We start from the raw sequence: 12011 nt of genomic DNA, 5'->3' as shown, positions 1-12011 counted from the left end.
TCAAAGGAAAAAAGTACATGTTGTCCTCGATTTACAACAGTTAATTTAGTGACCATTCAAAGTTACAAAGGTACTGAAAAAAATGACGTATGACTCTTTTTCACATTTATGACTGTTGTAACATCCCCATGATCACATGATAAAAATTTGGATGCTTGGCAACTGGTTCATCTTTATGACAATTGCAGTGCCCTGGGATCATATGATCCTCTTTTGTGACCTTCTGACAAGCAAAGTCAATGGGAAACCAGATTCACTTAACAACCGTGTTACTAACTTAACAACTGCAGTGTGATTCACTTAACCGCTGTAGCAAGAAAGGTCATAAAATAGGGCAAAACTCATTTTACAAATGACTCATTTAACAAAATTAAGAAATTTTGCGCTCAATTGTGGTTGCATTTCTCTCTCCCTCAGACTGAAGAGCTGGTCTTCGCTAGAACCAGCACAAATACTTGAATAGCCAACTTTTGCTACAATTCCTACATCTGTTATTTTTATCCAAATGAGTTTAAGATGAAGAGCCCTCAGAATTGCCTCCAAGGTCTAATAATATGCGGGTTTGATCTTCGGAGACAGAAGGAAGAGCTGCAGCTTAGACCGATGAGAGCAGTCTGAGTCCAGAATAGAGATGGGGTGGCGATAGCATCTCAGAAAGGACCCTCCCTTGTTTTCAGCAAAGTAAAGAAGGGGAGAGATCCGTGGTGAGATTCAGCTGGTTCACACCACTTCGGCAGAACCAGTAGCTAATTTTTTGTTGCCCAGGCCCAGAATGGACTTCCGGAAGCTGCATCCACACAGAGAACCAGTTGTTCACATATTTGAAACCCACACTGGGAGAGATACTTTCAGATTTGCAAGATTCTGTTACTGTGACCTGACAATGCAGGTTGTCCCTCAACTTACAACCAAAATTGCAGCCAGAAATTCTGTTACTAAATAAGGCTGTTGTTAAGTGAGCTGTGCTGGATTTTATTATCTTTTTTGCCTCAGTTGTTAAAGGAATCAGTGCAGTTGTTAAGTGTAGTCATTAAGCGAATCCAGCTTCCCCCGTTAACTTTGCTTATTGTGGCAATCGCATCACCACAGGATTCTCCAACCCTCACAGAATACATGCTGGCTGCCCGGTGCCTGAATATGGAGCCCGTAACCATGGGGATGCAGCGATGGTTGTAAGTGCAAGGACCAGTTGTAAGTCACTTTTTTCAGTGCCACTGTAACTTTGAACAGTCGCTAAATGAATGGTTGTAAGCTGAGGACCACTTGTAAAGGTAGCCTTAGGGCTCATGGTTAGTGCTTTTTGTCTGAGTTACCTCAAACGGTTACCTCATAGCTAGATGCCTCCAAGGGGGCCCAAAATAAGAGGGGGGAAAAGCAAAAGCGCCTTTCTCAGCCAGAGAACAAGTATTTGACTTACAACAGTTCATTTAGTGATGGTTCAAAGTTACAATGGCACTGAAAAAAAATGACTTAGAATCAGTCCTCACACTTACAACCATTGCGACATCTCTGTGGTCATGTGATCAAAATTCAAATGCTTGGCAATAAAGTCGTATTTATGAAGATTACAGTGTCCTGGGATCATGTGATCTCCTTTTGCAACCTTCTGACAAGCCAAGTCAATGGTAAGCCTGATTCATTTAACAACTATGTTATAAAATTAACAACTGCAGTGATTCACTTAACACATGTCATAAAAGGTCATAAAATCGGGCAAAATGTCTTACTCAGCAACAGAAATTTTGGGCTGAACTGTGGGGACTACCTATATTTGGTAGACGATGGCCTTTAAACATGGAGTCTGGCTGCATTTCACCCTCCCAGTTTATTCAAAGTTGGATTAGAATGAGGGAAAACCAGCTAAAAATCCCCCCTCAAACCTATCATTTCAGTCACCAACAATCAGTTTATCTCACAGATAAGCTTAAACAGGGGAGGGAAAATATTCTGAAAATATTCGCTCCCCTTGGGGCTTCTTTGAGGAAAAGAGGGATAAAATGACACAATAAATACAGGACATTCAGAATAGGGCCTGACACTCTCTTCTAATCTTGTAAAATACAAGGGACGGCGACGTATTTAAAACGACTTTAGTATTTCATGGAAAATACTCAGCTGAAAAAAATTGTTCTCAGCCTACTTTAAGTAGGTTCTCATTTCTGCTTCAGTGAACTGTAATTCTCGCAGCTATTAGACATGACACTTAGTCTCATCGTGAAAGGCAAAACTATCGATCCATCTGAGTCTCCCTTGAGCAGATGGAGAAGTTATACACTTTCCCAGCCTATCTGAAGGATGATAGAACAAAAGGAACAGTACTGTAGAAAGTTATCGTTTATTTTATTTTTTTAGTTTAGACCTGGTTTCTAAAAGACTTCGTGCAAGGATGGCTAATTTCTGAATTCTTAGGGAAAGGAGGCCTAGTCCTTTACGAATGGGGCCTATATATTGCAAGCAATATGAGATGCTAGAATGAAATGCATCATTCCAGACTATAAATGGAAAAATCACATCTGTCAGTGCTTCTGTGTGTGTGTATTTTAAATCACTCTGCAAATAGAAAAATGGCACAGCAGTCAAAGGAGTAGGCTACACTATCCTCCCTAATATAGTACATTCCGATGTACAGGATGAATATTTCATGAGACATCATTCCTTTATATTTATTTAGCTTTTTATTATAAAATTGATCCATGCTTTTCTGTTTGTAAAATTACTCAAGGTGGTTTACAATGATTTAGAACGGTTAAAATCAATACAAATTAAATCTGAATAAGTTCTCTATCACTGAAATCCTTTACAGCAGTGGTCCCCAACCTTTCTGGCATCAAGGATCAGTTTTGGAAGAAAATTGTCTTCCACGGATTTGGGGGAATGGTTTTGTGAGCATCCTAGATCCTGCACATGCATAGATGAAGCTTCATTTGCTCATCCACCACCTATATGGCCTGGTTGCTTAGAGGCCATGGACCGGTACCGGTCTGCAGCCAGAGGTTGGGGACCCCTGATTTACAGCTTAAAAACTTGGTGAAAAGATGCACTTTGCCATATTCTTCTTTGAGTAATGGGAGGGAGCAAAGCCACCTCTTTGAGAGGCCCTTTCTGTAGTATGACCACTCCACAAACAGAAGGGCACATACTAGTAGTCAAGCTTCTGGCAACAGCGACAGTTTCAAATGTGCTTCTAAGTAACCTGTCAGGTTCATAACAGGAGAGGCAGTCCTGCAGTTATTCAAGCCTTAAGTCTGTTTTAGGGTTTGGTCAATACAAATAGCCCTCAACTGATGATCCCAATTGGGACCAGAATTTCTGTTGCTAAGCAAGGTGGTTGTTAACTGAGCTGTGTCTGTTTTTATGACCTGTGCCACAGCTGTTAAGCAAATCACTGCAGATGTTAAGTGAATCTGTCTTCCTTCATTGACTTTGTTTATAGAAAGCCAAATCCTTTCATAAGCCATGCAGGTGTTAGAAGAAAAGTCTTCATCATGGTTCAGTCCAAGCCGGGGATAAACAATATGGTGACTGCTTTAGAAAGAAGGTTGCAATTTATTGAAGAGGAGAGCTAAACAGAAAGATGGCTCTGGCAAAAAAGAGAGAGAGTACATGTAAGGAGTGGGTTTTTATACCCTCTGGAGCCTTTTGTTTGGAGTTGTTTCCTGTTCCTGTTTGAGGCTATTTCCTGTGTCATGTATTCTGACTTGAGTCTGGGTGTGCCTTTGGCATCTGTGGGTTAATCCTATTATGTCCTGTCTTAGAGTTTGGGTGGGGTATGTAGATTTTAGGTGTCTTTGTCTTCCTAAGCTTCTAGCTTCAACCTTCCTGATGGTTTACATCTGCATTTCTATAGAGCTGGTTTCTGCTTGGGGAAGGGAAATTTGGGGCTATTAAGAAAAACTGGGCATGCTTTTCTGCCTCTTTAAGATCCTTTGAGGAAATATATTTTCCTGCCCTTTTAATATTTTCTTCTCTGGGGGCTGATTTCCTACACAGGTAAACCTCAGCAAGTGACCGTCTCATACAGAAAATGTTCAGTTATAATGCTGATGAAAAAAATAACTTTGCAACCAATCCTTATATCTACAATCTTTGCAGGTCCACAAAGCAAAGAAAAGCTAAAGAAAAATTGCAAGCAGAGTCACCATATCACTTAGCAACTGCTTCACTTAACAACTGAGTTGCCAGGCCCAATTGTGGTCACTAAATGAGGACTACAATGATATACACCTGCTTCACATACTGCACCAAGTTGTAATGTGGCTGGTTTGATTGTGGTTTAGTGTGTTGTGTAATACCAGCTGTTGTGCTTTATGGAACATGATTTATGACTTAATGAGTGACGTGAAGTCACCAGTTTGATTTATTCAATAAACCACGTTTAAGCAAGAGAGAGGTTAGTTTTACCTCTAAACCCAGCCTGTTGTAAACCCTGACTGTAATCTCTTCACTGCCTGCCTTATGAAATATTCATTTCCTCTTCTAATTTAAAAATCAGGATGGCATAAAAACCACTCATTTAAAAATCAAACTAGGGAGGGAGCTTGTTTGCAGACAAGAATATATTTCAGTCAACAGCTGCTGCTGGTGAGATAAAAAGCTGTGTACCTCATGATGCCTTATTTTAAAATAAAATAAATTAAAGGTGAAACATTTGCAGGGCACAAAGGTTCATTTATCAACATATGTATTTTAGAGACGTAATCTGTTTTGCCGACTTCTGAAATTTCTAAGAAGCCAGTAAATGATGAAGAGAGAGGATAAACTAAACCACATGGAGAATATTTGAACAAGGAAGCCGTGGAATATAAACATGCTGACAACGATTCCCCAAGTACAACAGCTATGTCTGGAAAATAGAGCATCCCTAGAATTTTTTTAAATTATAAGTGAAACATGAGCAAAGTTTACAAACTGGGAATTTGGCAGCCTCTCCCCTCATAGTATAAAATGCGCATATCTTTTTTCAGGCCTAGGACACAAATAAAATGCAATGCAATTTAATTAAAACTAAATCAGAATAACAAAATGCCATGAATATCATTATTCTCTATGTTCAGTAGTTTTGTCTACTATTCCATTCATGTACACACAATTGTGCATATGCACAAATATAATTTAGTGACAACATATCACTAAATATATAGGACTGCAAAAACTGGTGACCTCTAGATGGCAGCAAAGAGTGATAAAAACTCTTTACTCCCATCTAGTAGTCATCTAGATTTTACAATCTGGACCAAGCAATTCTAGGGTAGACGTGTCAAATTCACGATGTCACATGACTTTTTCCCCATTGCTGGCAATGGAGTGGGCGCGGTTTCGGCGTGACACATCCGGCCCATGGGCCAGCAGTTTGACATGCCTGTTCTAGGGAGTGGAGGTTGCAAGGAGGGGGAGGAGGAGAGAGATAAGTGACAAAATATACAGTACAATGCAAACTTGGTCTTTTATTGTGTACAATGCTGTATGATGCTACTACAAAAGTGCAGGGCTCGTGTCACAACAACACAATGCACATTTCATCATTTTGGCAGAATCATGGTTAGAAACAGACTTTTGCTTCTATTAATAGCTCTGGATTTCATGATATGCATTGGTACTGTGCAATATTTTTAATTGGATTCTTAAAAAGTCGCTTTGGAGCAGGCAAAAGCAGAAACATAGCGCTGGTCTTCAACTGTTTAAAGCAGTCACATCTTTTCCTTTAATTTGATGGAACCCTGCATCTGGAAAAAAGATTCAGTTGCTTTAAAAAGTTGCAGACAAGTGCCAAGTCTGAGTGGCATCTGCAAAATCATTTCTATGCTTCCATACAGTCCTTTTATATACCATGGTATTTAGCTGTGTTGGTAGGTCCATTTTAATGTTTATTGGAGATGTTAAATCCAAGACCCCCATTTGCATGCTAACTTCAAAACTGTTGTCTTCTTCTTTGAAGCATCCTTTATCTTTGTTTACCATTTTTTAATCTAGTCTGTTATCCTTATTCTAAAGAAGTTGCCCCAGAGATTAAATAAATATTAAGTTTTAGCTTACACCACATCCTTTCTTAAAGTAGGCTATCTCTAAAGCATCACTGTACAGCGGAGATTATTCAAACTGGTGCATGGCTACTATATCATCAGCAACCATTGCTCATGCCAGAGAGTGAACAGGAGGGAGTCCATTTTGTTGTTTCAAATTTCAGGGTTACAGCAAGGCTGTGGATCTTGTTTTGCGGTGGTTCTTTTGAGCCCACCTCAACTGCATCCAATTCTGGTCACCACAATACAAAAAAGATGTTGAGACCCTAGGAAAGAACGTAGAGAAGAGCAAGAAAGATGATAAGGGGTCTGGAGGCTAAACTACATGGTGAGTGATTGAGGGAAATAGATATGTCTAGTCTAACAAAGAGAAGAACTAGGGGTGATATGGTAGCTGTTCCAATATAGTACTTGAGGGGCCGTCACAGAGAAGAAGGGGTCAACTTATTCTCCAAAGCACCTGAGGGCAAGCTAAGAAGTAACGGATGGAGTTTATCAAAGAGAGATCCAATCTAGAACTTTCTTGACAGAAAGAACAATCAGTGGAATGGCTTGCCTTCAGAAGTTGTGCTGCTCCATCACTGGAAATTTTTAAGAAGAGATTGAACAGCCATTTGTCCAGAAAGATATGGACCTCCTGCTTTGGCAGGGAGTTGGACTAGAAGACCTCTAGGGTCCCTTTCAATCTGGTTATTCTATGTTCTATGTTCATTACCCTAATCAAGATTCTCTCTTCTTTAAATACGCAGTTACATTTTATATATATGTCATTTGCACCTTTATAACTGTCTGGTTTGCATCTGCAACCAAACAAGACAGACACAGACTTCAGCAAATAGCTGAACTGCAGAAAAAACAGCTGCTACCAGCCTGCCTTTCATTGAGGAGCAGCATACTGCATGAGCCAGAAAGAGGGCTGTGAAAATATCGACAGAGCCCTGGACATAAACTATTTTAACTTCTTCCCTCAAGACGACACTATAGGGCATTGCACACCAGAACAACTAGACACAAGGACAGTTTTTTTCCCCATGCCATCACTCTGCTTAACAATTAATTCCTACAATACTGTCAAACTACTTAGTAAGGCTATATTACTATGATACTCCTCATCTTTCCTACCTATATTCTTCTTATGACTATAACTTTGTTGCTCATATAATTTATATTGTTTTTTAGTATCCTAGTATGATTTATGTTGTTTGCTTAGCTAGTATTCTATGACTATCACTAAGTGCTGCATCTTATGATTTATGATGAAGTGTTGTATTTTACGATTTACGATGAATGTATTTCGTGTTATTTATTATCATGATTATCACTATTACTTGTATGGACACTGAGAGCTTATGCACTGGAGACAAATTCCTTGGGTGTCCAATCACACTTGGCCCATAAAGAATTTTATAAAGAATTCTATTTTTTTCTACTGTCCACTCCTGAACCCACAGGCATCTTGTTGATTTTTGGGGAGTTATGCCACTATGGCTGAACTCATCCCCGTATTTCCAATAATAAGATTTATTTTATGCTCGCAAGTTGCTAGCTTGTCTTCAAAAATAGCGAAGAACATCTGTTTCACAAGGCTTTAATTTAGCTGTTAGTTTAATTTGCAGAAGTTGGTTTGCTAGTTTGCAGCTGAGCCGAAAAGTCTCAATAATTGCTTTGTTGGTTTAGAGCACTACTATAAATTACATTTTCATGCTATTTTTGCTGTAATTTGGGACAGAAGATATGGTCTCCTCATCCTACTTCCCAATCCTAATCTTCCCCGTAGTTGGGGCTACAGTGCCCCTCCTACTAGGAGTATGGAATGTGTTAAGAAAGAACTACATTTGGGAACCAGATTTGGGAATTTGTTTGTACTGGTTTGAAAGAGGGTTCAAAGAGGCCATCTATGTCAAAACTGAACATCCCTCTCTCAACAGAGGGGGAGGAATACGACATCATCTATCTCCAGTCTGCAACACAGTCCTTTCAGTAGATCCAAGAAGGCTCCACACCCATTTGTACCACTCAGGTGACCCCGATGACACAGATAAGCCTCCAGGTAGCATTAACAACTAGGTAAAAGAATGCAAATGACCAGCTGTCTGCAAGGAGTATAAATCTTTCCATTCCCCACCATCCATTCAGAGCCCATCCATTCAGAGCTGAAGAAGCTTCTTGGATGAGAAGCAAAATGTTTTCAAAGAAAAACAAGAAAGTCCACTTGCCTCCTGAAAAAGCATCTTTGGGATAACTACAGTATGACCTGGAGAATCTCCATAGACATTTAGATTTGGAAAGGCTGTTACAGTTGCTATATTGCTAATGTTCCAGAGCAGGGGTAGGGATCTTATTTGTAGCCAAGGGCCACATTTCTCTTTTTATAGACAAGATCTTCCTAGCTGAAATGATGTGGGCAAAGGCACCATTTTGGGGTTACAAATATTTGAATTACCACCAACAATCCCATAGAGCAGTGGTTCTCAACCTTTTTAATGCCGTGACTCCCAACCAGTCGTAAGTCGAAGACTACTCAACCAGTCGTAAGTCGAGGACTACTCAACTGGTGCAGCATCGTTTGCAGAATGGGACTTTTGGCGGGCTCAGCAGGGCAGAGACAGCTTGGACAATTCCTATTGGCTTTTGAAAGCCAATAGAATAGATTCTCTTGAATAGAGTCTAATTCTATTGGCTTTCAAAAGCCAATAGAATAAAAGGGAGTAGCACAGCTAAGGAAAAGGGGGAAAAAATGGCGGACAGCCTTGTTTGGCGGCCCCCATGAAATGGTCGTTCGACCCCAAATGGGGTCCCAACCCACAGGTTGAGAACCACTGCCATAGAGATACAGACATCTGTAATTCTTTGCTGCCGTCTAGTGGCTGTCTGGATTTTTGGACCTCAGATATAGTTCACCTAGTTCATGGGCAGGCAACCTTGGTTCTTTTATGACTCTTTTATGACTCATGGCTGGCTCAGGAATTCTGGGAGTTGAAGTCCACGAGTCATAAAAGGTTGCCTACCCCTGCCCTAGTATCATGTTTACGTCCATTCCTTGATTTCAAAATTGGAAATTTAATGGGGAGAAGAGGGTCTGTTTTTTAAGATGTATTTTAAAAATCAGCTTTAAGGAAAAAAAATCACCATAAGTAGGACCACAATTTCAGACATTAAACAATGCAGTGTACTTGAGTCATCATGTGAACAGACCAATTTAATGACCATTTTACATTAAGTGAATCACATGGTCATTAAATGATTCACACAGTCATTAAGTGAATCCGGCTTCCTCCATTTATTTTGTTTGTTGAAAGCCTGCTGGGAAGATTGCCAAGCCCCTAAATCATGATCATGTGTTTTGTGGCAAGGTAGTATGTTAGTCATAACTTTGAGGATGGGGTCATAAGCCACTGTTTTCAGCACCATTGTAACTTCAAACTATCCTTAAACAAATGTCCCTAAGTCAAGGACTACTAATACATTATCACATTCTCTTATATATACATTATATTATATTTTTATCTTCAGCACATTGGAAAATTATTCTAACTCTTATTGCCAACCCCCAAACAAAGTATAGAAAATGGCAGAGCAGGGCTTCTTGAATTCTTTACCAGTACTGATTCTGGGGAGATATTTGTATCATCTTCTTTTTCTTTCTTCTTCTTGTTCTTTCTCCTCCTCCTCCTCCTCCTCCTCCTCCTCCTCCTCCTCCTCCTCCTCCTCCTCCTCCTCCTCCTAATCCTGGATTGCATTTTTTTTGTGTATCTTTGTTCTCCTCCTGTGTTGCGTAGTGCTTGTGTGTATGTGCTGACTGAGAAGGATGAAAGGAACTGCCTATGCAACCTCTGGGTCATGTGACTGGGAAAGAGAAAATGAGAAGGGCTTAGAATGGAACAGTCACCAATATTCTGAAGCACAGCGATTCTGGCTGAGGAATCCTGGGAGTTGTAGTCCACCCAGCTGCAAGTTGCCAAGGTTGGGAAACCAATATCTCTCCATTGTATGCCTTTCTCTAAAATGCACTTCCCACAAAATCCAGCTAATCCCCGTTAATTACTGCTCAGAAAATAGTAAAATCATGGCCATTTCAACAGCTTTTTAGAACTCCCCCCCTCTACACTTTGCTTCTTATTGGATTGGTAGTGAATTACTTCAAACTTCACTCTCATTTATCCAATTATTAGCAAGTTTGTGGTTTTTATATGGCCACTGTCAACCTCAACAGGATAGCACATAATCATCCTCATCATGCATTTTATGGATCAATTTGCAAATTGCTTAGAGAAAATGTATTATTCCCAGTAATATATTAATACTGGGAACAAATATGTCAAATAAATTACATGCATTTATTAATTTGGCCTAATAGTGTCCATACAGATTGGATTTCAGTTCTAATAAGCCTAAGTGAAGATGGAGGAATATGCTGTCTGGAGGATGATGGATACTGAAGTCCAGCATGGCTGAAGAACATCAAGCCAACACTAATATTCTTGGAATACTGTAAACAGTTTTGGTTGTAAAAAAGATGTTGAGATTCTAGAAAGAGTGCAGAGAAGAGCAACAATGATTAGGGGACTGGAGGATAAAACATATGAAGAACGGTTTCAGGAATTGGGTTTGCCTAGTTTAATGAAAAGAAGGACTAGAGCGGGGTGATATGATAACAGTGTCCCAATATTTCAGGGGCTGCCACAAAGAAGAAGGAATCAACCTATTCTTCAGAGCATCTGAAGGCAGAACAAGAAGCAACGGATGGAAACTAATCAAGGAGAGAAGCAACCTAGAACTAAGGAGAAATTTCCTGACAGCTAGAACAATTAATCAATGGAATGAGTTGCCTCCAGAAGTTGTGGTTGCTCCAACATTGGAGGTTTTTAAGAAAAGATTGGACAGCTGTTTGTCTGAAATGGTATAAAGTTTCCTGCTTGAGCAGGGGGTTGGACTAGAAGACCTCCAAGGTCCCTTCCAACTCTATTATTCTGTTAAATTTGAAAAGACTGTTATATACAGATAGTCCTATTTCCTTTCTCCTCCTTTCCTTGTTTGTTTGTTCTCATAGTGGCAATTTAGCCTTCCCTTGCAAACATCATTCAAAAAATATGTGTGTGTTTATTGAAAGGCAGTACATATCAATATTTAAAATAAACAGGGTGTGGGAAGGCAAAATAATATCTAATAATAGCTGTCGGGGAAGCCAAGGGCAGCCCAGAAGATTGACTTAATATATTTCACAATGGGAACCCTGAGGATCAAGTTCCACTTTCCACACACACGGAAACCAGGATGCCAGCCCTGTCCTGGGGCATGGTAATGGCTGGCCGTGAGTCACAGCGGCGTCAGGAAAATGCATTCCTAGCAGACATACAAATATTTATAGATATGAGCTCAGACTGAGGTGCAGCTGCCAAGAAAACTATTAGAATAGAAGCAGCTGCCCAGGAAGTTGGAATCCTTCATACAATGGTGGAAGATGAGGAGATGACCTTCGGAGGCTTTGGAGATGAAGCTATTTTCATAAGCATTTTGTAGCAGGATTGAAGGTTTGGGGAAGATCTTTGATTTGTCCAGGGTAGCTAAAGACTGAGGGTTCTTCAGATACTTGGCAGGAGGGTGGGTCATAGATTCCTCAGGCTGCTTCTCCAAACTTCCAGATGTGCTATATTGAAAGCCATATTTGTGTCTTACACATACAGACAGAGACACATTCTGCTCACTCTTGTCCTTGTGCCCAATACATTTCAGGAACAACAGCTGTGTTCAGTCAGCTTTCCAGAGCGGAAACTCCTCAGCACATGAGGGAAATTTTCCATGGGGTGAAACTATCCTGTCTGCCTTTTTCTCCTGCCAAAATCACAAAGTTCAGGAAAGATGTGTGTTCCAATATTTTTTTTTTTTTTTTGTCCATGTGAGACTCAACTCTTCTCTTCCATCCCAGCTACTCCACTCAAAAAAATCAGCCAGCCAAATTACAGTTCCAACCTGCATCAAAATGGCTGGTTT

The sequence above is a fragment of the Crotalus tigris genome, unplaced genomic scaffold, assembly GCF_016545835.1.
Source record: "Crotalus tigris isolate CLP2741 ecotype Arizona unplaced genomic scaffold, ASM1654583v1 scf7180000017639.5415321, whole genome shotgun sequence".
Taxonomy (NCBI): Eukaryota; Metazoa; Chordata; class Lepidosauria; order Squamata; family Viperidae; genus Crotalus; species Crotalus tigris.
This window is presented reverse-complemented; position numbering follows the sequence as displayed.